This window comes from Lactuca saligna, chromosome 2 (assembly GCF_052625555.1).
Source record: "Lactuca saligna cultivar CGN05327 chromosome 2, ASM5262555v1, whole genome shotgun sequence".
Taxonomy (NCBI): domain Eukaryota; kingdom Viridiplantae; phylum Streptophyta; class Magnoliopsida; order Asterales; family Asteraceae; genus Lactuca; species Lactuca saligna.
In genome coordinates this window covers 33,394,089-33,419,348 of record NC_136418.1, presented here as the reverse complement: position 1 = coordinate 33,419,348, position 25,260 = coordinate 33,394,089, and positions in this window count along the sequence as shown.

The window sequence follows — 25,260 nt, the reverse complement described above, 5'->3', positions numbered from 1 at the left end:
GACAATAATATATTCTATTCTTCAAATGGAGATACATAAGTTCTCATTTATGAATTGGTTATATATTTGTATTATGTAAATGCATTAGTAAGTTGATGTTATAAAACATAGTACCATAAATGATTTGGTGAGTAAACATTACAATTATGTAGTCAAAGTTTATTCGTTCCTTTTTCCCTAAAAGGAAAAGCGATATCATTGGGCCCCTTATAATTTGATGTTCACATTATATGTGTTGGGCCTAGCCATGGCTAATTGATTTGTTCAACCGAAATCAAGTAAAGTCTATACAAATTGGGAAATCAAGAAATAGAATCTTGGACAATGAGATTGATTCTGATCCATGTCTCGTAACCATATGATATCTTGAAGAACAAAGGGATTGTTGGTCACTTATCTTAGGGTTGACATCTTATTTGAATAAGAGTTTGGTAGTGGCTTTGGAAAGCACACTTTGTTGTTTACTTCAAGTTTTGTACTTGCAATTGTAGTTACAGACTTATCCAAGTGGGAGTGTGACGTCCCAAAACTCAAAACCAAAAATATTTGTTTTCATATAAAATAAAACATCAACCTAACATGTTCATCAAAACCAAATGGAAATCATAAGCTATTCATAATCATCCAAAACACATCATAGTTAAATAAGCGAAAAGACATGGTGTGCGTAACACGATCATCCCAAGCTCTTCCCCTTCAATCCGGAAGTACCTGAAACATAAACTGAAATCCATAAGCATGAAGCTTAGTGAGTTCCCCAAAATACCGCATACCGTACATATACGCCATCTCAAGGCCGTTCCGGGTCTATTTCACCCTCGGGTATTCACCCCTGAGTCTATTTCAACTTATGTGTCGACCCAAGCAATATCGGGTCTATTTCACCCCAAGTCTATTTCAACTCAAATGTCAACAAAAGGATGTATCGGGTCTATTTCACTCCATATACATATAAAACACAGCCACATAGGCATACAACATATATAACAGGAGTCACAAAGACTACAAGCACATAACATACCCTAGTGTCCTACACTACAGTGAGCAAACTCACCTGAGTCTACTATCACTCAAACAGATGATCGGGCTACTAAACCAGAGAATCCTCGTGCTAACCAATCAAATAAAACCCCAATTAATAATTGGGTTGTAAACCATAACCGGGAATCTAGTTTATTTTTCCAACACCTAGGGTAAAATACCGTTTTACCCTTCCCTCACTTGGCCGAATAAACAAGGCCCAAACTCAATTGCAATAAAAGCCCAATAGTTGCCCAATTTCTAAAGGGAAACCAAAACCTAATATAGGCCCAAATCCAAGAATTCGCAAAGCCTAACAATGGCCCAAAGTCAAAAAGGCTAGTGGCCCAACAATGCCCAAAACTCTTATAGTCCAAATACAGCCCAAACCAAAAACGCCCACGAACAGGCCTAGTATGATATGCGTACTAGAAGTACGCGCAATGTACACACCCATTAGGCACTTTTCCCATTAAGCACTTAATGCTTACAACCAGACATCAAAACTTCATATCCAATCCTTAGGGAACGTCTTAATCCTTAAAGTTACTAACTTGGAGCCTTTGCATGGCTCAAATGAACTCAAACGCTAGATTTGGCATCCTACTTTCACCAAATGGACATAAACACATACATGGTTGATCCTCAACCATCAAGATGCTAAATTTATAGACTAGGGACCTTAGAAACATCAAGAGAAGCAACTTTTAACTTCTGGAGTGGAAGAATCTCACTACATCCCATTCATGGGACTAAAAAGTGAACAAAACTCCATAGTAACTAGATCTAAGCATACACTGAGCAAGTTGCAAGCTTATACCTGAATGAAGCTAGAAATGATAAGTGTAATTTGGATCCACAATCCCTCCCTTGATCAAAACTCCTTCTTCAAGCTTCCTATACCTCAAGGTTCACCAACGCACACTAAAACACACACAAAGAGGTCACATCTTTTGTAGATGGGTTAGTGTTTCAAAATGTGGCTCAAAGGGTAATGGAGGCTGAGAAATGAGGGGATCATGGATCATAATAATGCTTAAATAGGGTCTAAACTCTAAAAATTAGGGTTTATCCTTGGACGACGTACACCCAGTGTACTAGAAGTCTGCCCAACGTACGCACGTCCCCCTCAACGTTACAATTTACACCCCTTGTGACTAAATTTGCAAATTAATTAAATATCAATGGTCAAAATGCGAAATAACTTGGAACCGGGTGTTACAAATCCTTCCCACTTCAATTAGAGTTCGTCCTCGAAGTCTGCTGCCACAAATAACTCTGGGTAATGCTCCCTCATCTCGTCCTCAGGCTCCCACATCCATTCAAAACCCTTTTGGTGTTGCCAGTTCACCTTCACCAGATCCAACAAGTTGTTTCATAGTGTCATCCTCCTCCTGCCAAGGATCACCATTGGTGTCTCTAAAAAATTCAAGTGATCATCCACCTGAATTTCCTCCCATGTAACCACTACAGAATCATCAACCTAGCATTTTCATAGCTTAAAGACATGAAAATTTCTATGAATCTCACTAAGCTCCTTCGGCAGATCCAAAAGATACGTCACCCTTCCCACCTGGTTAAAAACATGAAAGGACCAATATACCAAGGGCTTAGTTTACCCTGATTCTAGAATCGGATGACACTTTTCCAAGGAGACACCTTCAGGAGTACCATACTTCCAACCTGGAATTCCAAGTCTGACCGGCGTCTGATAGCATAGCTTGTCTATCGACTTTGTGTTATCTGAAGTCTATCGTAGACTTATTGAATAAATTTTGTCATATTGAGTACAATCTCGGTACTCCCTATGACCCGTTAACCGATCTCTTCCCAACATATTGGAGTACAACACTTCCTCCCGTAGAGCATCTCAAAAAGAGGTCGATGAATGTTGGTGTGATAACTGTTGTTATATGAAAATTTCCCTAAAGGAATATACATCTCCTTGCAACCGCTAAAATCAACAACACATGCCCGCATCATATCTTCCAAATTATGGATAGTCCACTGACTCTGACGATACGTTTGTAGGTGAAAAGTCATGCTAAAATACAGACGAGTACCCAACTCCTCACGGAATCTCTTTAAGAACCTGGAAGTAAACTGAACATCCCTATTAGAGGCCACATAAACTGGCACCCCATGCCATGCTACCACCTCTCAAATGTAGACATCGGCCAGCTTCTCTGCGAAATACTCTTCTGAATCGGAATGAAATATGTGCTCTTGGTTAATCGATCCATGATGACCCATAACAAATCCACTCTGAGCGTTGCCTGAAGCAACTTTCAGATGAAATCCAAAGTAATCTCTTCTCATTTCCAAATGGGAAATCCCAATGGCCCCATTTTCCTTGAGTTCATTGATGTTTGGCATTGAATTTCCTTCAAGTCAAGCAAATCTCTACATACCAGGCCACATCTCGCTTCATGCATGGCCACCAATAGTCAAGTCAAAGATCTTTATACATCCTTGTTTCTTCAAGATGAATAGCAAATCTTGACTTGCGCGCCTCCTCCATCAAAATCTGACGTACACCAGCCCAATATGGAACCCACACTCTCCAGTGAAGGGTGAATAACCCCTATCTATCATAATCAAATGAAGTCACCTGACTATTATGACATGATATTCAAGAGGTGGGATACTAGTTGATAGATCGAGATTTGAAGTTTTCCTAAGAACACAACACAGAAGAATCGTTAAAGGATGATCGAATGTTCTCCCGGGACGTCACTTCGATGATCAAGTTAGTTTTCTGAGAGGGATAAATTATGGTAAATTCAGCAAGGGAGAAGATGGATCCCTTTCTTGAGATGGAAAAAATATGTTTATACCTATTAGTAACAGATCTTGGGGACCTTGCCCAATGAGTGTGAGACGTGGCCTCCTCTAACTTGGAGAATTATGCCCACGCTAACTAACTGCCTGGTGATGTTAGTTCTGGGCATCACCTAAGATTTTTGTCACGTCCTGATTGGTCGTGAATAAATGAGAAGATCACGAGGAACATTTCTTCCTCGTGGAGGGAAATGAATAGTCATCCTGGTGCTAGATTTCTTAAGCTAAGATCAGGTCTTAGCCACGATTCTGGCATGATATCGTCGCGTTTATGGTTTTCGTTAAATTTAACATGGACGTTCATGGTACCATTAACAAGTCCATTAGACCAGTAGGCTTCTACGTTAATGACGTAGCATAGTTGTTCTGGTCTATTTACAGACACGTGGTAGGTTACTACTGATAGCTTAAGTAGTTGGCAAAGCGAAATCACCGTTCTTTGGGGGTTTCATCATGAAAACGGTTCGTTGCTCCTTTAGTGGAATTTAAACCTCTATCCCTCCTAGCATTTTCTCCTTACCGTCTACTTTTTTCTCATTGCCTTCTTGCCTGAAAGAAACCTTTTCGATCTTTTACTCATACTCTTCCATGGATAGGGATCTTACTACCAAAGAATGGGAATCTTTTCAGTTGCGATTTGGATTTGTTTCCGAACACAGAGTTTAACTTCCTCTTCCAGAAGCATCGCTTTACAGTCCTTCCGAAGGCAAGGTCGACATTCTGATCACCTTATTCGAAGCGTGTCCATGTTTGCCTACTACAGACTTCTTCAATCTGATTATCCATGAGTATGGGTTTTCCATGAGGGAGCTGACCCCGATCGCTATGAACAAGATAGTGGGTTTCAAACTCCTCTGTCGTGACCTATGCCACTTGCCAACTATTGTGGCATTCAAGTACTTCTTTAATGCTTCTACTCAGTTAGCGACTCGAACCCTTTCTCGTTGGTAGGGAGTCCCTATCCTTATCCATGATAAGTATTCTATAGCACCTGGTTCCTGGTATGTATTTTAATATAAATATTTTTGCATTTTTTTAACTGGAACTCAGCAAGTTGTAGGCCCGACTCGCCGAGTAGAGACGAGATATCGAGCACATTTAAGTTGGCGACTCGACGAGTCCATATCCTGGACTCGTCCAGGCCGCCAGTCTGGATGAAACCCTAATTTCAAAGGTTTGCACCCTATTTTAACATATTTTTGTGCCTCATAACGGTCCCATTACGTCCAGAACACCCCTAACAAAGCCCTAACCCCTCTATTAGTAATTTGAGTGCTTTTGGTGCAATTCCTTTAAGTTTTGGCGAAAAGAAAAAGGTAGATCAAGAGGAGAGGAAGAAGATCCAGAATCTTTGTGCCATTTCAGAGCTTCTAGAGGTATCAGACTCAAAACCCTCTATGTTCCTTCATTATTATCTCCTTAAGGGCTTAAGATAGTTATTTTAAGGCCTCTTCTAGTCTTGATCTTTGAGTAATGAGCTTATAGTCTTAAGGGACATCACATATAGGCATGATTAAGATCTAGGAGCTCGAATCTATTACCTTTATGAGCCTAACTTGTGTATAAGTCCTAGACCTACTCTTCTAGTCCTTGTTAAGCCTCTTATTTCCCTTTTGATGCATGAATACACGTAAAGTTGGAAAATTTACATGTAAAACCTACCCTAAGAACCCAGATCTATGTATGGAATGCATTGGATTCAAGCAGAATCAAGTATATAGTAATTGCATGCATGCGACTCGGCGAGTCATTATTCGGACTCGGCGAGGCGAGTCGCGAGTCCCCGATTTTCCCCTTTTGAGTTAGGCTGAGTGGGATCAGTGACCTATAAGTGGACTCAGTGAGTCGGAAGCCAGACTTAGTGATGGAGGGACTCGGCAAGTCAATTCCCTGACTCAAGGAGTCCAAGGCAATCTTCTTGCCTCAAGAACAAACTCAACGAGTTGTTCATACAACTCGACGAGTCACGGACCAGAGTGTTCATCGGATGAAGATGGACTCGACGAGTTGTTCATACAACTCCGCGAGTCGAATGAAGGACTATTGGATATCTGTGTAGAAGGAGAACTCATCGACTCAATGCCTAACTCGACAAGTAGGGACATGAGTGAGGACAATCGACTGGATAGGGACTCGATGAGTTAGCGAGCCAACTCGGCAAGTCGGTTCAATTGGAAGTTGACTTTGACTTTGACTTTTGACTTGGTCAGGGGTAAAATGGTCATTTTACCATAAGGACAGCTAGATGTGTTTGACTGAGTGTTTCGTGGGAATTACAGCCGGAGATTTCCGGAGCAGCAACAGCAGACAGACAGTTCCCGTGCAGATCAGTAGCTATTTCGAGGTGAGTTACCTTCCAGTAGCGGTGGGTCTACGGCCACAATCTTAGCCCAATAGTAGGCGTTGTGTATTAGATGATTGTCTTTGTGATATCATCTAGTTTTTCTGCTACCTGATATGTTATATGCTAGCTTGATGTGTTATAGTAGTAAAGTTCGGTTGTTAGGACCAAAGGGTAGTCAGACACCCCAGAGATGTCTGATAGTGTGTTATGCTATGATATGTGATAGTAGTAGTGGTAGGGGTGAAACAGTCCCCAAGGTTTGTTTGTTAGGACCGAAGGGTGGTCGACACCCCAGAATGGCCGCACGGGTAGGTCGGCATCCCAGAATGGTCGTACCGGGTAGGTCGGGCACCCCAGAAATGCCTGACAAGTATGGTATGTTATATGATTGTACTGTATGTTATATGATTGTATGGTATGTGGTATGTTGGGGGAACTCACTAAGCTCTGTGCTTACAGTTTTCAGTTTGGTTTCAGGTGCCTCTTCATCAAAGGGGAAGGAGCTGGCGGTAGCAATACATCATACATATACACTATTTTCCGCCTTACGAGATTGTTCTCGGATTTGTACTATGATATTCAGTTGATTTCGTATTTTGGTTTTTTTCAAACACGATATATGATTGTGGAATGATTTGATCAGACAATGTTTTATTTACAAATGCTTTCCATGTATTGATTTAAAAATGAAATTTTTGGACGTGAAAATTGGGTTGTTACATAGTCCAAGAAGAACTGGCAGGAGAAGTTTCTATGGGTGAACAGCAACCTCATGGTGCTCAGTTACCCAAGAGCTAAGGTGTATGCCGATCGTGCTCCAACACTCTTTGGTGCTGACAAAAAACTGACTGGTGTCGTAAAGAAAATCAGCATCAATGGTGAGGATTGGCTTGACTGCTTCTTGGCCGTTGGCGGGATGAGCGCCGCTTGGAGGGCTCGTGGAAAGATGCCCGAGTTTTTCGTCGAGAAAGAGGGAATTATTTTTCTCCTTCTTTTTTCCCTTGCCCCACTACCCCCCTTTTTATTTGGCAAAGCACGTTTAGATCGGCATTTTGATTAACCACCTTTGTCTTTGTTTTGATGCCAGGTGTGGAGGAGGTTATTTCCTTGGAGAGAGCTCTTCAAGGTTTGTTTGACAGCGATCTTGAGTGTCGCGATGCTGACCTTGAAGAGACTCTTCCGCCCCTCGTTTCTAGTCAAGAAATCAAGGCAACTCTTGGTTCAGAAGATAGGACTGGAGCCGGTGAGGATTCGGATCTATAGGACATTGTTGTCACTGGCGCTTTTCAGAGGGATCCTACCCTTCCGGGTCCCCGAGGAGTCTCTGCCGCATCAAGGACATTGTTGTCACTGGCGCTTTCTTGGAGGCCTCTTCCGGTGGTTGAACTAAGAAACGTAATCTAGGTTTCTTGCTAGGGGGTTCAAACATTTCCAACCATGCCCCTGATGAAAGTCCTCCGAAACTATTAGAGAGGGCACACAAAAGGGCAACTCGATAGCCTAGTCATATAGAGGAAGAAAGCACTGACAAGACGGCCCTTATCCTGGTGCTGGAGGAGCCAAGGCGAAGACTGGGTCATTGCATTTCCAAGGTCTCACATTGTCTATTTCTGGTAAATCAGGAATCATCCCCCTTTCTGTAGGGCCTCATCTGGGTACCTACAAGCCATCTTGGAGGCTAACTCCTCAAGACCTTATCTCTAACATTGATACTACTCTTGAGTGGTGTCGGTATGTTTTTCCTCCTGCTACAACTGAGGCTTTATCTATCCTGGCAGATGAGCACATGGCTAATTGGCTTCGCTATGTTGTCGCCAAAGTGTCATCTCACCTGGTTGCAGTTGCTGTACTCGGACAGGATGGGCATTGAATGTGAAGAGCTGAAAGCGCAGTTGGTAAAGTTAGAATCTGACAAGCGCAGCTGGGAGGCCAAGCATGAGGTGTCGTTGCTCGAGAAGGCAAGCTTACAAGAGCAAGTGGCAAAACTATAGGAAGAGGTGAGGTGCTTGAACGGTCGTGTGGGATCCCTGAGTTTGTAGAATGACGGTCTAAGTGAGTGGTTGTAATAGTGCTTGGAACATTTAACGACTTCCCCTTGTTCTTTCATAACACCCATTCTCCAACCTTGAAGTTCTTTAATCGGACTTGGCTGTTGTAATAGTTCTCAGTTCATGATTTGTATAGTGCTTGGCGCATCTGTATCGCCTCACGTTTTTCATCGAGCATGTCCATGTCCTGGCGTCGCCCTTCTTCATTGGTTTCTTCCTCGAAACTTTCCGTTCGCAGGGAGCCAGCAACGATTTAAAATGGGAGGAATGCTTCCGTCCTATAGGTTAAACTAAATGATGTTTCTACCATGCTTGACCTTGTTGTGGTACGATATGACCACAATACTTTCAAGAGCTCATCCACCTAGGCGGACTTTGATCTGAGTAGCCTCTTCTTGAAACCGTTGACTATGGTTATGTTTGATATCTCAGTTTGTCCGTTGGCCTGAGGGTGCGCCACTGACGTGAAACGTCAGTGTATTCTCTTGTCTTCGCACCACCCTTTAAAGGGGCTTCCTTCAAATTGTGTGCCATTATCACTTATGAGGATTTCGGGAGTGCCAAAGTGGGCCAAGATGTTCTTGGTCATGAACTTTACCATTTGCTTGCCAGTGACGGTTGTCAGCGGTTCTGCCTCTATCCATTTAGTGAAATAATCCACGACTACTAACAAAAATTTCACACCCCCTGGTGCTGGTGGGAAAGCTCCCACTATGTCGATTCCCCATTGATGGAAAGGCCAAGGGCTGGTAATGCTATTAAATGGCGTAGCCGGTTGATTTTGAAAAGGAGCAAATGCATGGCATTCCTTACATTTATTGGTTAGGGCTGTGACATCGTTGTATACATCTGACCAATATACTCATAGGTGGAGTATTTTGCCTATAAGAGTATGAGCACCTTCATGTGCCGTCACGTCCCTAGAATTACTTTCTTCTAGTAACGATTGCCCCTCTATTTTAGAGATGCATTTTAGCCATGGACTCAAATACCCTCTTCGGTACAGCTGCTTATCTCTGATTTCAAAATGTGATGCTCTGATCTTGACTTTTCTCGCTTCCTCTGGGTCATCTGGAAGTATGCCATCGCACAAGTAATCGACATAGGTTTTGGTCCATTCTGGGGCAGTCGATACTATATTATCCCTTTGCTTATCAATACTTCTTTTCTGGAGTACCTCAACTAGCACTTTCTTTGTTAAGTGATCATAAGAAGTAGAGGCTAGCTTGCTGAGTGCGTCCGCCCTTACGTTCTTTCCCCAGGAGATTTGTTTTATTGAAAAACTTTTGAATGTGTTGGTTAGGCTATGGACTGCATCTAGATATTTCTGCATCCTTGGGTCTTTAGCCTCGTATGTTCCATTTATCTTATTTGTTATAAGTAATGAATCACTGAGGGCTGTTAGTTGCTTTGCTCCAACTTCTTTAGACAGCCTCAGGCCTGCCAAGAGTGCTTCATACTCTGTCTTGTTGTTAGATACTTGGAAGTTAAATCGCAATGATCTCTTCGCCGTTCGGGATTTGGAGGATCAAGCATGCACCTGAACCTTCCTTACTTGTTGCACCATCGGTGTATAACTTCCAGAGTTATTTGCCGACTTCATGCTCTAGTAGGTCGATAGAGATTGTCATTGGTACTCCCTTAATGTTATATGGGATTTCAACCAGGAAGTGTGCAAGGACTTGGGCCTTGATGCTAGCTGGGGGTGGTAATGAATATCATGATCACCTAATTCTGGGACCCACTTGGCCAGGCGCCCTCACTTTTCTAGCCTTAGCAGCACTTGCTTTATCGGGTAACTATTCAGAACGTCCACCTTATGGGCTTGAAAATATCTCTGTAGCCTTCTCAAATCGTATACAGGGGCGAGGACCAGCTTCTCTAAAGCCGAGTAATTGACCTCTGGTCCTTGTAGGGCCCTGCTAAAAAACTGAATGGGAACCTACTTGCCTTCCCTCTCCACTACTATCATAGAGGAGATGGCTTCTTTGGAGGCTGGTAAACACATTTGTAGTGTCTCCATTGTATGTGGGCAGGCGAGAGTTGGTAGTTGGTGCAAGCCATCTTTCAGTTGTTGCGGTGTCTTATCCGCCTTTTTCTGTGCATTGGAACTAATTTTTGTCTAGGCATCCTTTGAATGTTTGGTACAGAGGTAGCGCCTTTTCTGTAGATTTGGAAATGAATCTTCCCAATGTCGTCAACCTACCTTTGATCTCCTGTGCACCTTTGAGTTTATGGGGAGTCTTTGACTAGATGAACTCCTAGATTTTGGTTAGGCTAGGCAGAATCCCTTCCTTGGATATCTGATACCCCAGGAAGTGCCTTTCCTGTACCCCAAAAGTACACTTAACTAGGCTTAACATCATTTGCGCTTTAGCTAGCGTTTAGAAGGTTTCTTCCATATCGTGGAGCAATGTTTCCTCATTAGGGCTCTTAACAATCATGTCATCGACGTAGACTTCGATATTCCTACCAATTTGATCAGAAAATACTTTTTCCATGAGCCTTTAATACGTTGAACCTGTGTTTTTTAGCCCTAACGGCAATTTTTGATAGCAGAAACTTCCCTTCTCAGTGTGGAAGGCAGTTTTCACCTCGTATTCTTGTTTTGTTTGTACGTGATGGTAGCCCTTTGTACGCTTCAAGGAAACATTTGAGCTAGAAACCTTCAAGCGATTGAACTTTTTGGTCAATCTCCGGGAGAGAAGTTGATCGTCCAAGAAGAATATTGTGTTCTGGTGGATACCGGAATACAGAGAAGTCGATTGTTCGTGTGATTCGGTCCCTCTCGTCGTGACTGGCCAACGTTAAGTGCAGCCGAACAGTGCCCAATGGCCACAAACTATGTCCGGTGAATCCTACCAATGGCCCACCGGTTGGAGGTCGTAGCCCCTCCTTCCACGTATCTGGAAGTTGCCGGAAACAATGCTCATAGAGTATATCGGAGGAGCTACCATTTTCAATGTATATCCGATGGATTTTTGTGTCATGGATAAATCCAAATATGAGGAGTGGATCTTGTGGATCCCAATTCAATGGTCTGGGATCGCTGCTCGAGAAGCTAATATTGAGTAGATTTCTTGAAAGTGCCTTAATCTCGTCATTCTCTTGGTGAGGTGTGCTTTTCTTACGAGAGGTACAGATAGTGAGTACCTCTGTGCCATATGGAGGCTCCTGAAACAAATCAGGATGCGATATCACCATCTAAGGCAGTGAACCATCCAATGACAGTTGCCAGAAACTGTTGTGTAGTACTGGTTCTGTAATCAATGAGATCTGAGCCATTAGCTCCTTGGTTGGGACCCGTGTTTTATACTCACAGCGATAGTTTTTGGTTACCGTTACCAGTGTCCGAAATAGGTTGTTTATTGCAGTCGTACATGCTATTGGTTTTAGATTGCCCGTTTGCAGAGAACCAACATCGTTTATTGGCTGTATCACTTTGGGGATACGTCCGGATGGCACCAAATGTTGTGACATGATCTTCAGGAGGTAGGATACTAGTTAATAGATCAAGCCTTGATGTTTTCCTGAGAACACAACACAGAAGAATCGTTAAATGATGAATGGGTGTTCTCCCAGGACATCACTCCGACGATCAAGTTAGTTTGCTTAGTGGGAGAAATTAGGGTAAATTCAGCAAGAGGGAAGATGGATCCCATCCTTGAGACAAAAAGTATATCTTTTTATACCTATTACTAACGGATCATAGGGACCTTTCCCAATGAGTGTGAGACGTGGCCTCCTTTAACTGGGGGAACTATGTCCACACTAACTAACTGCTTGGTGATGTCAGTTATGGGCATCACGTAAGCTTTTTTTCATGTCCTAATTAGTCGTGAGTTAATGAGAAGACCACGAGGAATATTTCTTCCATGTGGAGGGAAACAAACTAGCACCATGGTGATGGATTGCTTACGCCAAGACTGGGTCTTGGCCAAGGTTCTGGCATGATAACATCTAGTTTATGCTTTCCGTTAAATTCAACGTGGCCATTAATGGTAACGTTAACACTGACCTTCTATGCACTCACTCTTTCAGTGCTCTTCCTTCATAGCCTCATCTTGAGCCACTTGATTCTGATCCAAGAGTGGGCTAATCACCATCATCCTCAAATACACATCCCTAATCAGAGCAGCGACCGTCGTGCGGCTGAGAGCATCAGCCACCACGTCGGCCTTTCCCGATTGATAAAGAATTTCACAATCATAATTCTTTACCACATCCAATCATCTACGTTACCTCATATTCAGATTCAGTTGATCCATAAAATACCTCAGGATCTTGTGATCTGTCTAGATAGTACAGCGGACCTCATAGAGGTAATGTCGCCAAATATTAAGGGACTGACATAATCAATCTCTGATGAGAATTAGGGACTTATTTAGCTAGTCCCCAACTAATCCCTGAAACCTAGTCCTAGATAGTTGATTTTTTATGTATATGGGACTAAAAACGAGTCCCCAATACATCAAAGCATCAAAGACTGAAAATCAGTCTTTCATAATATCTCATTCAGTTTCTAATTTTTTTTTTCAAATCACTGATTTGATGTCATACCGGTTCCTAATACTATTAATTCCTTAAGCAACATTTGGATCATTGAAATATAAAATAATGAAAATACAATTAAGATAACAAATTTACAACACAATATAAATAGCTGAAATAAAAGTTAACTTTTCTGACATGAATATTCTCACTATCTAAAACAAATATTCCTTCAAAAAGTTTTATAAGTTAACAAAACGAGGGTGAAGATAGCAATAAATGCATTTTGTGTACAAGCCAATCCATCCTTTGGTTGTTCAACACTTTAAGTATAAGTAAAACATGATGCACATTGTCCTTTACAACCAACCTGTTTCCTACACATCAAAGCCTATAGAATCTAGTTTCCAGATGAAAATCGGGTCATGAAGTGAGAATATATGAAAATTAGAAATATCGGCTTTATACTAAACCCAAAACAGAGAAAACAAAAAATGCAAGTCCCAAAATAATATATATATATATATATATATATATATATATATATATATATATATATATATATATATATATATATATATCATACATACAAAGAAAGTCCTTTTATAGATTCATTAAAGAACTCTGAACTTTCCTGCATAAACACCCAGGGACACATGTCATTACACCAATTTCAATATCAAATTTGGTTTCTAGCCAAACAACCAGTAAAAGGCAATAAACATAAACAACATCGGTATCAAAAAAAGTTTTCAACTCATCATCCTTTCTTCTTTATCAGATGTGCACGAAGATTCTTATAAATAATTATTAATTTAAAATAAGCATAAAGGATAACTCACCGGAGTTTGAACTGTTGTTAGAAAAAAGGGATGAATAGATTGCTTGGATTCTCTGAAAGTCGTGATTCACTATCAAATTGAAGTATTTCGATTATACAGATCGAACACTCAATTGGATGAAATTCAGAGAATGAAATTTGAGAATGTATATGAAAATGTTCTTCAACATGTACCAGAATATTGACCAAAAAACGGATATATCAATCCTGTCTGAAAATTGTCAACAGACAGTTACAAACTGTCATAAAACTACCAAACTGTCATTAAACGGATCTCAGGGAATAAAGGGTCAACTTTCTAAAATTGGATTTTTGATGCAATTTTTAATATAGCTCGATCCCAGCCAGGGGCTCTGCCCTTTGGACCCCGCCAGGGGCTGCCGCCCCTGGGACCCCGCTCCCAGGGGCGCTGCCCCCAGACCCCCGTTCGTTTAGGGGCTTCGCTCCTAAATAGCAATGTACTTTAAATCTTGAAAAACTTGAACAAGTGTGCACTCCTACACCATCCTAACTTGTTCAATATTCAACAACATCACTTTTGGTCAACAAATTTAATCCTATTACACTTAAATAATATTTGATGAGATAAAATCACCAACAAACCTCCCCCATTTAAGTGTAATCCTGATTAAACTTAAAAACAAAACATAAACAATAACAAACTGATGCATAAATGAAATGTCGTGAGGATTGAATTTCATATTAGTATATTACTCAATTCAAATATTCGAATATCAGGGTGTCTCTAAGGATTGAACCCTTTCTATTCAAAGTGAATACATGAAGATAATACACACACCAGTTTACATTCTCATAATTTCTAAATTGACACTATATTTAACTAGCGTGTGTCCCATCCTTCAAAAAGCATATCAAAGCCAAGTCCCAACTTTTTTAAGCAGCTAAAATTCATGCTTATATAGGTAGTTCTTTTATTCTTGCACCTGCAAATGCAATTTTTCAAAGAACACATACCTTGGGATGATCATAAAAATGTGTTCCAATCTTCAAGTATTAAGCTTTCCACATTGAATTCAACATCTAATATTGCATTAGATGGGAATTGGGTATCTTAATATAAAAGATTTTAAGTGGACTTTAAACCCATCCCTATAGCCGCCTTGTGCACAAGATCTCTTGCTAACCCTTTTGTTAGATGGTCGGCTAAATTCAACTGAGTTCTTACAAACTCCATAGATATCACACAAGTCATGATGAGCTCACGAATCATACTATGTCTAACACCTAAATGTCTAGACTTTCCATTGTACACTTGACTATAAGCCTTAGTCAAGGTTGCGGCACTATCACATCTGATAGAAATGGTAGATATCAGTTTGGCCCATAATGGAACTTCATAAATCAAATTCCTTAACCACTCAGCTTCTTTACCAGCAGCAGACAATGCAACAAACTCAGACTCCATGGTTGAGTTAGTAATACAAGTTTGTTTCTTAGATGCCCAAGAAATGGCACCTCCTCCAAGAAGAAACACCCAACCACTTGTAGAGGAGTGATCCTCTAAGTTGTTAATCCAGCTGGCATCTGAATAACCTTCCAAAACAGAAGGATATCCACTATAAGTTAAACCATAATTAATGGTACCTTTCAAGTACTTGAATACTCTACTCACAACTTGCCAATGATGTGAACTAGGATTACTAGTATATCTACTAAGCCTTCCCACAACATATGCTATATCAGGCCTAATACTAATCATGGCATACATTAAACAACCAATAGCCCTAGAATATTCAAGTTGAGACACTGGAGATCCTTTATTTGGAAAAAGCTTGAGACTAGGATCTATAGGAGTGCTAACAGGAGAACAATTCTCAAAGTTAAACTTTTTCAATATCTTCTCAATGTAATGAGATTGAGAAATTGAAATCCCATTGTTTCCTTGTTTAATTCTTATACCAAGAATTACCTCAGCCTCCCCCAGGTCTTTCATTTCAAAACTGGATGATAAGAATTTCTTGGTTTTATTAACTTCTTCTAAATCAGTACCAAAAATTAACATATCATCCACATATAAACAAATCATGACTCCTTTTCCAGAAGTATCAAATTTGCTATATACACACTTGTCAGCTTGGTTTAATGCAAAACCATTAGACAAGACAACATCATCAAACTTTTGATGCCATTGTTTTGGTGCTTGTTTCAAACCATATAATGATTTCTTTAACTTGCACACTTTGTGTTCATTTCCAGGCATCACAAACCCTTCAGGTTGTTTCATGTATATTTCCTCATTCAAGTCACCATTCAAGAATGCAGTTTTCACATCCATTTGGTGAATCACAATATTATGTATAGCTGGAAGAGCTAATAATAATATAATAGTAGAAATTCTGGCAACAGGAGCATAAGTATCAAAGAAATCAATACCTTCCTTTTGTCTAAAGCCTTGGATAACTAATATGGCTTTATACTTATCAATTTGTGCCATCCACCTTCGTTTTTCTTTTGAGGATCCATTTACATCCTAATGCCTTGCAACCAGGAGGTAAATCAGCTAATACCCAAGTATTGTTATGCATAATAGAATCAATCTCATCATGAATTGCCTCTTTCAAGAAATGAACATCCCTAGAAGCCATAGCTTCATTGAAAGTCTTTGGATCCTCTTCAATATTAAAAAAATATTGATGTTGAGAAATAGTTTCATTCCTTGTTCCTTCAACTAAATATAGTTGAAAATCAGATCCAAAAGACTTAGCTTTTCTAGCTCTAGTGCTTTTCCTAGTTTCAGGTACAGAAGTTGCACCACCAGAAATATCTTCAGCTTGAGTAATACTCTTGTTGGAAGATTGATGAATCATGTCCCTTGGTCTAGTTATAGATGTAAATCTTTCTTCATCAAAGATAGCATCTCTTGACTCTATCACTGTGTTTATAGACACAGAGTCATTAGATTCTAAGACATAGAATCTATATGCTTTGGAATGCTCAGCATATCCAATAAAGATACAATCTATACCTCTCTCACCCAATGTTTTCCTTTCGGTTTTAGTGAGCCTTACAACTGCTCTACAACCCCAAATTTTGAGATAACTCAAATTTGGTATCTTTTTACACCAAAGTTCATAAGGAGTATCCTTACTCCTTTTATTTGGAGTTCTATTCAAGATGTAACATGTAGTTAACATTGCCTCACCCCAAAACCCTTCACTTAAACCAGAATATGACAACATGGAATTAACCATTTCTTTCAAAGTCCTATTCTTCCTTTCAGCTACACCATTTTGTTGTGGTGTATATGGAGCTGTGGTTTGATGTATTATTCCAGTTGATTTAAAATAAATTGGATCATAATACTCACCACCTCTATCAATACGCAATACTTTTATTAATTCATTTTTATGAAGCTCAACTTGTTGTTTATAAATTTTAAATTTATCAAGTGCTTCATCCTTAGAATGTAGCAAATAGATATAGCAATATCTAGATGCATCATCAATGAAAGTAATAACATACTTCTTGTTTCCAAGGGAAGGTGTTGCATGGAAATCACATAAATCACTATGTATAAGATCCAGCACCTTGCTTTCCCTAACAACATCTTTGAAAGGTTGTCTAGTGATTTTAGTTAGCATGCATGTTTTACATTTTTCATTATTTTTCATATCAAAAGCAGGAATCAAACTCATTTTAGACATGTCTTTTAATATCTTGTAATCAATGTGTCCTATTCTAGCATGCCATAAATTAGATTTATGAAAATTATTGCTAGTACTACTAGAAGCCATGAAAATAGAATTATCACTAGAAGGATAATTAATATTAAGCCTAATCATTCCATTACATATATATCCAAATCCCATAAAAGAACCATGTCTTGACAAGATATACTTGTCACTTTCTAACACTTGTTTGTAACTAGAATTATTTAATACAATTTTTTCAAACACGAGATTCTTACGAATCCCTGGAACATATAAAACATTGTTCAAACACAAACATTTCCCAGAAGTAAAAGTAAGTAAAACAGATCCTATGCCCTTGATTGGTTCAGTTGCAACATTTCCCATCTTAACAACAGATCCATCTTCAATTGGTTGAAAGTCCTTGAACCAATATAGATCTTTGCAAACATGAATTGTTGCTCCTGAATCAACCCACCATGCAACTTTATCATCCTGCACATAAAATGCTTCAAAAATCACAGAAATAAAATTCTGAATATATTTAGAATTCTGCAATGAAACAGATATCTGACCTTGTTGCTTTTCTGGATCCTTGGATCCACTTGGTCCAGCACTATCCTTATTCACTTTGCGAAGACGACAATCTTTCTTGAAGTGACCCGGTTTGTTACAATTCCAACAAACCAACTTAGCCTTCTTGTTGGAAGACTTGTCATCGTTTCCTTTAAACTTCCTTTTTCCATTAAACTTCTTGGGATTCTTTGAACTTTCTCCTTCCACCATGTTCACAGAAGAGGAACCAACTTGGTTCTTGCCTTTAGGATTGTTACCAAGTTCTTGAGTCCTTAAGGACTCTTCAATCCGTAAATGACTTCCAAGTTGAGTCAAAGTTAATTCCTCTTTGTTATGTTTTAGATTATGTTTAAAATCTTTCCAGGAAGGGGGCAGTTTGTCAATTATCATAGCCACAACAATGGCTTCATCCATTTTTAGATTGTGTTGAACAAACTGTCCTAGGATCCTTAACATTTCATGGAATTGTTCCATAACAAGCCTAGAGTCAATCATCTTGTAACCCATAAAATTACTGACAAGAAACTTCTTGCTAGAAGTATCTTCAGCCATGTATTTGGATTCAAGAGAATCCCAAAGTTCTTTTGCAGATTCGAAATTTTGATAGATATCAAAAAGAGAGTCAGACATACCATTGAGAATATGACCACGACATATGTAATCATCATTTTCCCACTTTGATCTCCTTCTTGTTGCCTCCAAAGGTTCATCTTCAATAGATTCTGGTAAGACTGACATGGGTGTACTAAGAACATACACCACGTTCAGAGTGGTAAGGAGAAAGTGCATCTTCTTCTGCCATCTACGAAAATCTTGCCCTTCAAACTTGTTCAATTTGTCAAACTTGCTTGTCATATCCTTCACAGAATCACCACTTGCCATGATTACAGAATACTTCAATTTTTGTTAGAAAAAAGGGATGAATAGATTGCTTGGATTCTCTGAAAGTCGTGATTCATTATCAAATTGAAGTATTTCGATGGTACAGATCGAACACTCAATTGGATGAAATTCAGATAATGAAATTTGAGAATGTATATGAAAATGTTCTTCAACATGTACCAGAATATTGACCAAAAAACGGATATATCAATCCTGTCTGAAAACTGTCAACAGACAGTTACAAACTGTCATAAAACTACCAAACTGTCATTAAACGGATCTCAGGGAATAAAGGGTCAACTTTCTAAAATTGTATTTTTGATGCAATTTTTAATATAGCTCGATCCCAGCCAGGGGCTCTGCCCCTTGGACCCCGCCAGGGGCTGCCGCCCCTGGGACCCCGGACCCCCGTTCGTTTAGGGGCTTTGCCCCTAAATAGCAATGTACTTTAAATCTTGAAAAACTTGAACAAGTGTGCACTCCTACACCATCCTAACTTGTTCAATATTCAACAAGATCACTTTTGGTCAACAAATTAAATCCTATTACACTTAAATAATATTTGATGATATAAAATCACCAACAACTGCTTCGATTAATGCATCTTCACAATTAATAATATGCACACTTTCCAGTTTAGTGAATTGCAATACTGATTTTTTCTGTTTCAAAATTAAAAATGAAAAGTTAGTCAAAAAAGAATCATGCAGTTATTGTATTATTACAAGAATTCAGATTCAGACAATTGAGATATGGACATCATAGATAAAAGGACTGAAAAAATAAAAACAATTAAAAAAAAGTAATAAATTGAAAGTAAAAAAGGAAGAAAAAAAAAGTTTAGTTAGAATGAAACATCATGGCTGGAGCAACTCCAAATGATTATTTTTTTTTTCTCAAACAAGCATGGTTTATAAACAACTTTTGATATATAAGAAGGAGCTTGCTATATGGTGATATTTTTGTCACTGTTTCATTCATGTTTTGTGTCTAAATCAAATATAATCTTCCCACAATCCATGAAAAGAGGCAACTAGGCTGTGGTCTGAATCACATATAGCCATCCCACAAATCGAATCTAAACCCCAAAAAATATACCAGACCATCAATTTAGTTCAACTCAAGCAACCTAAACCAACTCATCAACCAAATAAATGCCTTAATTCTTCCTTATACATTTACAATAGCACCCCAAAAAAATTAGTAACACATTTAAAAAAGTACGAATTAAACAAATGCCTATAAATTGTAATATACTGTCACACCCCAAAACCAAGTACGGCGGAAACGTTCTAGGGCGGAGGACGTCATGTTAAGTATCACAACACAGTAAATGTAAATAAGCAAACAACATCATCCATTGCATTAAATATATAATTTTAATACAAGCGTGTTCTGTACAGTATAGACACCAAAAATAACGTATATCAAAATAATAAGATGAGTCTTGAATGCGCTCCATTTTCTCAAAAGCTGGCCTCGGTACCTGTCTACTGATGACCTGAGAATACAAGTTATTTTGAAAGAGTTTATCAGCATTAAGTTGGTGAGTTCATAAGTATTTTAGTGTCGGTATTTGTCATCCAAAAATGTTTGAACATGTATCAAGTATAAGTTTGTAAAATGTATGTAAAGGTTTGCAATTGTTTGTAAAAGTTTGAATCTCTCAGAAAAACCTATATTTTCTATTAAAGTAGCCTTCTACCAAGGCTTAACTGTTTTGTATGCTTGTTTGATGTAAAAGTGTGTAATTTCCCAAGTGTAACTACCATTTAACAAAATATAGTTTGTACATTTACGTTTAAGTGAGGTTATCACTAAAAATATGTAATGGGTAAATCATTGTAGTACTGTAGCCTTGTATTATAAGAACTATTGTTGTACTAACTACCTTAAACCGGATTTATATTAAGGCATTATGTGATAAATTGCACCATACTATCGACTAGTAACAACGACATAATGAATGGTCGTAATAACGGAATGACGTTTGGCACCCGCAGACCTGCAGGTCCGGCTGTAGCTAGCAGCAAGGTGTAGGATTGTCAATCCAGTATAGATCTATACGCAAACTCACGCTCTCCCTCCAAGAGAATTCTGGCTACAACTCGAGCCATGACATTTAAGTCATGCTCCGATTTAAATCACAATAATTAAAGTATTCATGTATATGTAATGTTTCTCGTTCTAGTATAGTTGTATATGTATTGTTTATAGCATAGTTGTATATGTATTGTTTCTAGCATCATTGTATATGTATTGTTTCTAGTATCATTGTATATGTATTGTTTCTAGTATAGTTGTATATGTATTGTATTACCCCGATGATAACTAGCTATCAATGTACTGGTAAAATATGAATATGGAAGTACTTTTTATGTCTGTACATGTATATATGATATATAACTAATATGGAAACGACCCTCGGATGGTCACCCGAAATCCCACCAGACCACATCTCAGTGCGCGAAAAGGAAATAGGGCGGATGACCTTCCTAAGCCCTTTAAACATTACTTATATATATATATATATATATATATATATATATATATATATATATATATATATATACACATACATACATATATGGGCATGCAATTTATAATAAGTAAAACAAAGTTTAATAAAAGCATTTGATAAGTAACAAGAGTTTGTAAAACATTTTGAAGTGAAACAGTTTGATAAACAGTTGAACAGTGATAAAATCATTGGTTTTCTAGTTATTAATCACATGTGATTAATGCAATCACATGTGATTGATGTAATAACTATAAGTATTTGACTTGTATTCCCCCCCCCCCCCCATAAAGTATTTAAAACATTTAAAAGTATTTCAAAGGTTGATTAAAGGGGTATGAACTCACTTGTGGTGAGTAGATTGAATTGATGTATCGGGTACCGTGCTATGTGGCAAACGGAGACTTGTTTACACGTTCGAGCCTAGTTATCATATAATGAGCATATATATAACTAATTAGCCAAATAATAACTTAACAAAGTAAGTTAAGACACTTAGGAACATGTATACACTTTATATAAGTGTTATAGGTCCTAATGGTTGCATCTAAGTTGATACGGGACAAGGCAAAAGGGGTTTAAAGCATAATTGGCCTTGTATATGAGTTCACCACCCAACAAACCCCACCTTGGGAGTTTACGGTCATAAACTCCTTGAGTTTACGGCCGTGAACTCCACACATGGAGGTTTTGGGTGTTTTGAAGTGTTATCTTGATCCTAGGATAAGTCTAGCCTTGTTGGAATAATCCTTGAAGTAGTTTAAGGCCTTGTAATGCTCCTTTGGGGAGTTTACGGACAAAGGACCATATCCCCTAGAGTTTACGGCCGTAAACTCCTATGGGGTGTTGGTTTTAATTCATTTGATGCCCTTGCACATGTAGGATAGCTTCCATGTTTTTATCTAAGGCTAAAGGGGACAAGAGGCACACTTTTGTGTCATTACTTGGAGTTTACGGCCCAAGATATGTTCCTTGGCCGTAAACTCCTTTTAAGGAGTGATTTTGATGTCTTTTGATCCCCATTCAAGTCCCATGTGTTCAAGGTAAATTGTCTTAAGGCTTTTAGGGTGTTTAGGGCATCTTTAACACTTGAAAAGGGGTTTACGGCCCAAGATCCTTCCTTGGCCGTAAACTCCTAAAACCCTAAGATCTTGAAGTGTTTTGGTGTCCAAATTAAGCACAAGCATTAGTGGGTAAAGTCCTTAAGCTTTAGGGGGTGATTAGGGCACACTTTGTCCTTGGAAATGGGGTTTACGGTCCAAGAAACCCTTGGCCGTAAACTCCAAAAGTCTTATGATCTTGGATGATTTTGGACATGTAACAATGTTATAAAGCATTTAACAAACATTAAAACACATTTAGGAAAGGAGACTCACAATCTGGGATGAAAACCCGAAGATCCGTCAGAGAGAATTGGCTTTTCTCTAGTTGGAATTGTGAATAATGAATTAATTAAATTCGGAAAACTAGTTATAATCCGGAAATATTTTGACAGAAAATATTTTTATTCCGGAAGTCGGACTATAACATTATGAAACTTACAATGTTCAAGTTTCACAATTACAGGAGCATCCACTCTCCTGATATGTCCAGACTAATGTACACAAACTTGTTCGGACAAGTCTGAAAATTACTGAAACTGGACTAGCTTCTATTGAATAGATAATGTTCGTAAAAATGGAAATTTTGGGTTGTCACATATACATACATGCTAATTCCTAAGCATGTAAGATCTAACCTTGTGGATGCCTAACAAAACCACAGGAAATCCACACACACACACACACACACACACACACATATATATATATATATATATATATATATATATATATATATATATATATATATATATATATATATAATCCAAATTCAAAACACATTGTATACTCACGATAAGTGAAATCAAATCCAATCTAATATTAACAATTTTATGAAATCTTAGTTTACAAATGAACACTATTTAACTCTTTAATTTCAATAGGCAACAAAAAACACATTGACGTATTAAGTGTTTAGCAACAAATCATTATCGTTCCCATATCCGCTTTAATAAACATAAATGGGAAATTAGAGCATTTGATTTTGTGTGACCACAACAAAATCGGTTATATCGACCGCAATGCAAAACACACAAAACCCAAGGATGGAAAATACATACCTGGTGAATAGAAGGGTATTAGTGAATTCTGAAGAAAAAAATGTAAAAAAAGGTTTAAAGTCATCGAAAACCTTTGAAAGTGGGGTAAATCGTGAAAAAAAAAAAAAAAACATTTTTTTTGTACAGAAATTCGATTTTGACATCGTGTTTTTTTTTTTTGTCAATTTTGATACTGTGTTTTCCAGTGTCATATTTATACGGTTTCAAATAGAAAAATTGTCAATATTGAACAAAATTGGAAAAAATGATGTTTGATTTGGAACAAAAAAAACATAGTGGCAAGTTGAAAGAAAATATTAAACTTAGTGTCAAAATCGAAAAAAAATGAAAACTTAGTGTTTTTTGTGAGAAAACAATTCAATTCTGACACGTCAGCATATCTTGTCATCATGTCACATCATCAAAACTGACACGCATCATGTCACGTCAGCATGTAACCTGGTTAACCGGTCAAGTGATCAGAATTGTAACAAACTGAAAAACACAGTGTCAAAATTGACACAAAAAAAAACACGGTGTCAAAATCAAATTTCTATGTATAAAGAGTGTTTTTTGTGTCATTTACCCTTGAAAGTGCATGCCAACAAGTAACGATTTGCCCTAGTCGGCTATTCTTTTAGGTTTTTCAAGTAAAATTCATACAAAAGTAAGGGGTGTTTGGATTAGTTTATTAGCTTATTGCTTATTAGCTAATTTATGGTGGGAATAAACAATAAGAATGGGGAGAGATGCTTATTAAAATTAACTTATTTAGCTTAATAAGCTGATTTTTAAGGATTTTATCTAAACACTCAAAGTTAGCTTATTGTGGTGGGAATAAACAATAAGCAATAAGTACCATTTTTTTCCCTATCCAAACACCCCTAAGATATTATTCAGATTGTAGCATGAAACAAAATATCATACTACACAAAGAATGAAGGAGATAAATACAAACATTTAATGAGGAGGCATACGGGCATACAAACGAGCGAGAATGGAGCATCGGTCAATTTCACGGAGAACCATATACAATGGAGGAGGCGAACAAATTTCTTTGAATTTTTTAAAGATGTGGATTTTGGGAGGCGGTTTTTCTAATTTTTGTGAGTGATTTTCGTTTCCCGCTAATAGCTACAAAAGACGAGGGCGAAAGAGGGGTTAATTTTAGCTACAAATTTCATTAACGATAATATTGAGAATTAAGTTGGAAAATTACATAAATAAAATTTAAAAAAAAAATGCATAAACTTGTTATAATTTTTAGACAAAACTGCAAATATGGTCCCTGTGGTATATATTTTTGGGGGTTTTAGTCCAAACCTCGATTTTTTTGGTTTCATGGTTCTTTTGAGCTAGTTTTGTTGCGTTTTTAGTTCCTCTAAATAGTGAAATAACTGTAATACCCTTGGGGTATTTATTTTCCATTTTTCTTTCAATTTCTTAAATCTAATAGTTATTTTAATAACTAAAAAAAGAGGGGCCCACCTCTCTCTCTATGTGTGTGTGTGGCGAGGCTAGAGGGGGCAAGAGCACTAGTTCTTCCTTCCTATCCTATCGTGATACACCACCCATAATGTAACGTCCGTAGATCATGGTTAGTCAATTTAGAGACAATGAACATCAAAAAGGACTTTTTGATGGAATATTATTTAGAAGGAGTGATCTTAAGTAAGTTGTAGTATATGTCACAAGGTTTCCGTGCATATAAAATGCCGAAATCCGAGTTATAACGAAGAAGTTATGACCTGTCGAAGTTTCGCAACAGAACTGGCATGACACAACGTGACGTAAATAGTGAATTTACGATAGAGCTATATTTGGATTTACCGATCTAAACAAAAGTTGTAGAATACGTTAAACCGAGAGCGTGCATGAAAAGAACGTCCAAATCTGACTTCGTATGAGT